This window comes from Pituophis catenifer, unplaced genomic scaffold (assembly GCF_029215685.1).
Source record: "Pituophis catenifer annectens isolate HBS135680 unplaced genomic scaffold, rPitCat1.0.hap2 SCAF_2, whole genome shotgun sequence".
Lineage (NCBI taxonomy): Eukaryota > Metazoa > Chordata > Lepidosauria > Squamata > Colubridae > Pituophis > Pituophis catenifer.
The window spans coordinates 84338343-84342282 of record NW_027256882.1 but is presented as its reverse complement, the minus strand read 5'-3'; positions in this window follow the sequence as shown (position 1 = coordinate 84342282).

Below are 3940 nucleotides of genomic sequence, written 5' to 3'. Positions count from 1 at the left end.
GCTCTCTCTCTCTCTCTCTCTCACACACACACACACACCTACCTTCAGTTAGACCAGCCACTTTCTGTGAGCTTTGGAAAGAAACATATTTGGGGCAGATTCCTCTACTTCAGCAAGTGCCTGACCTGTGTCTCCTTCTAATAATAGGGGGTTTAAATGTAATTGGTCTCCTAGAGATTAAAATGCATTCCCAGCACTTGCCAAGAGAGAACAGTGTTGCCACTGGCAATGAAGACGGCATTCTTCTGCTTTGCACCCTTCTTGCTTCTAGAGAGCATCAAAAAACACCCTCTTTCTCATATATGAATTCTCCCACGCATTCAACATCCTTAGGAAGGTGTGGCTTCTAGAAACAAAGGGTGGCTGTTGTGCCTTGTTTGTGAAGAACAGAGAATGCTTGACTTGGGAGCTGAGTCAGAACAGCACAGTGGCTTACGTAGTACAATGTCGGAATGGTCCCTTCCTTGATGCACTGTAATTTCCAAGAATGTAGTGGCTGCTCAGAAGCAGCATATGTGTTTGTGTTGTGAGATCTCTGAATTCAGCTATTCCTTTTATCTCAAGGATAATTCTTTTCCCCTTGCTGGCTTTTTGTTAGATCTACTTGCCAGGGTCTGTGCAATTTGCACTGCTAAATTTCAGACCACAAAAGAAACGAGGAGGAATACACATATTCTGAATTTACAGGTGGAGCTGAGATACCATTAGATATGCTTGGCTAAGGTCTTGGGATACTTAGGAAGGTTCTTGCATTCCCCGGCTGTTTTGGATCTGCGTGTAATCTTTGGATCTTCCTTGATAAACCATACATTGCAATATTTCTCTGCGCTTTAGAGCAACAATACTGTACCAGATTGGTGTGGTACACAACAACACTTGATCCCCTTAATAAATACTTAGGGTAAAAGAGGTGACCTTAAACTGTGATATTTTACAGACCTTGCTACTATGTTCAGTTTCACTCCAATTCTGGCAGTATACAATTTAAAATTGACAAAAGATCATCTTGTTTAGACATAGATTTCTTATGATGAATTATTTTTTTTGGTGAGAATAACACTGGAGGACTTCTCCCCAACCATGTTAAGAATTGCCCACATGTCTGTATGCTAATTACTGCTCTCTATCTCCATGTGACCAAGATACGGAAATGAGAAGCGCTGTCCACAGAGGGCAGGTTTGATATTAAAGTGCTCCTACAGTATTGCATTCTGTGGGACACAGTTATATGGACATAGAGGGGCCAGTTTAAGGAGAAAAAAAAATCTGACTACAATCTCTATCAAGGAATCCCAGGAATATGCAAGCTTCCTCTCTTAAAATAATGATCTTATTGATTGTTCTATCCGAATTATGTAACTGATGGCAGCAGTGCATATGTTTCTTGCAAGATCTCAAGTCAAATGAAAATTTACTATAATTACATATATTTGCACTGAAATCCTGATTTAGGCATTGTAAATATAATTATTAAACTGGAGAATGGTTGATCTTAGCTCCATTAAACCAAGGGAAATATACACCAGTAGATTAAAACAAAATTGTGTCTTATTTAATACCAAAACCATATTATATCAAGTCTGGGGATTTATAAGGACATTTTTGGGAATGCTTGCTCCTTGTAACTCAATCAGGAAAGCAGTAGGGAAGATATTTGCAAGTTTAGGGAGGATCAACAGAAATAGAAATTGAGAGCTGGCAAAGAAGGAGAAGGAGTCTTTTTTTGTGTGTGTGCTCTTTATTGAAACAAGACCACTAACAGCTGCCCACAGCTGCATTGCTTCTTCTTGGGTCCTATATTATTAGTTTCCCTGTTTATGTTCTCTGTCCCTCCATTAAATCTATTTGTATAGGGGAGCCAAATGAATTGAATGGTTTTCTTGGTTTGTTTTTTGTTCTGCCTTTAGTTTGTGGCCTGTGCTTTGTGGTTGAAATAACAAGACATTTCTGTAGCAGGGTCAGTTGGTTGGCTGGTTGCACGCATGGGATATGTGCTTCCCTCATCTCTCTGTCCAATGGGATGTGCTCACCCAATCTCCCAGAGCAGAGACATTGAACAATTTTGTTGTTTATATGATGTATTTATTTTTACTTGTGTTTCATGTCATTTTTTTAAAAAAATAAATAAATTGTAAGTTGGTATAATGCCTATCAACTGTCTCTCCTTTTTTAAAAAATAAACTTCAAATGTTATGAAGAATTTGGTCATTTTGGTCTGGAATTAGTTTGAATTTTCCCTCCTGATGGTTTCTTTCACCGAAAGGAAAAATAGTCTGACATCATGAATTTGCATGTTTTACAAACAACTTCTTGCAATGGTTTCAGTGATATTCAGGCACAATTAACTAGCTAATTAATTAATTAATTAGCTTAACTAAAGCTAATTAAAGCCTCAATTTCTAGACAGAATGCAACATTTAAGACACAAATGTGTATTACAATCAGACCTTATAACCAACCAACCTACACTATTCAGAGACTGAAGTTCCATCACTCTTTTTATATATGAATTTCCATCAATTATAAAGATTTGGTTCAGAGCCTAATTTGAGTTGCACTGATTGGAAATGGACCAAACTGACTAAACCAGATCTGAAGTGGAATTTGGAAACCCAAAGCTTCTACAACTCATGGACTATCATGTGTCATCTGTAAGTAGTTACATTGATATTTATATGAAGTAAAGTGTTAGTAAAGGATTTTAGATGGCTTTATAATGAAAAACTTCTACTAAACTTTTTTTTTAAATTAATAGAATTTTAATATTTGCAGGCACAACTCTCTCCCTTCTGCGAAGATGAACCAGGCAGGTATACGATGTCTGTGCCCAAAGAGATTCCTCCCCTCCGCCTCTTCTGAGGGATAAGAAAAGATCTCTCCCTTCGATTATTTTGGCAACAAATTCTCAGAAATCAGTACACGTCATAGAACTTGGGTTTCAGTGTTACAAAAGGGTAGTTGGAAGAGATTTTCTGTTAAGGAATTTTTCCAAATTGATTCTTGAATAGGAAAGAATAAACTTAAATGACTTCCCTCCGCCTCATATTGCGGTGGTGTGTATCTCTGTCTTGTTATGTGACACATCGGATAAAATGGGACCACAGATTCATCAGTACCCAATCCAGAACCCTGCACTGAGCTAAATATCTGGTCATCCAATACCTATTTCACTTTGGTTCAATTCGTAATCAGCAACAACATCAGAAGCTGACATTTCATGCCCCATATTCTGCCTGCTCTGCTGAAATCCTGTTGCTGGGTTGGCAGTGGAGGACTTCAACCTACCCAGATGTATGGAATCTGGGACAACCCATATTCATGGCAACCATGGATTTGACCCAAGTCATTGAAAGCCCAAGACATACATAGTTTGCATACTAGTTTTTATCCTGGGGCAGTTGTGATGTGATCTGGTAGTAGAGGATATAGCATTAGCCTTTTTGCCACTGTCAGATAATTCTCTGATTGTTTTTGCCCACACCCAAACAGGGAAGTAGATTCTATTAGATCAATCTGTCCCAGGAGACTATTGGATCCTACTGGCTTCCAGAAAGAGCTTGAAGTTTTCCCCCCTGAGTATCTGGGTAGGTCATTTAAAGCCTTGGTCACAGCCTGGAATGAGCATGTGATGAGGTCCCCTTGCACCAGATTGCTTCTATGCAGTCTCATGGTACATTGATCCTGAGGTGTGCTTGGTACTCTGAGAAAGAAGTTGAAATGCCGCAGTGACTCCTGGAACGTGTTCATAATCATACTCAACTTTCTATTTTTGGAGAAGACTTGTTTTACTGGATTTTTCAAGGTTGCCTAACTTAGATTTAGATTACTTTGATTCAGATGAATTCCATTATACAAGGGGAAAGACCTTGTTCTATTAAAAGCAGATAACCACACACTATAATGGTTATTGTTTATTAGAAAAAGAAAATGAAGAGGACTG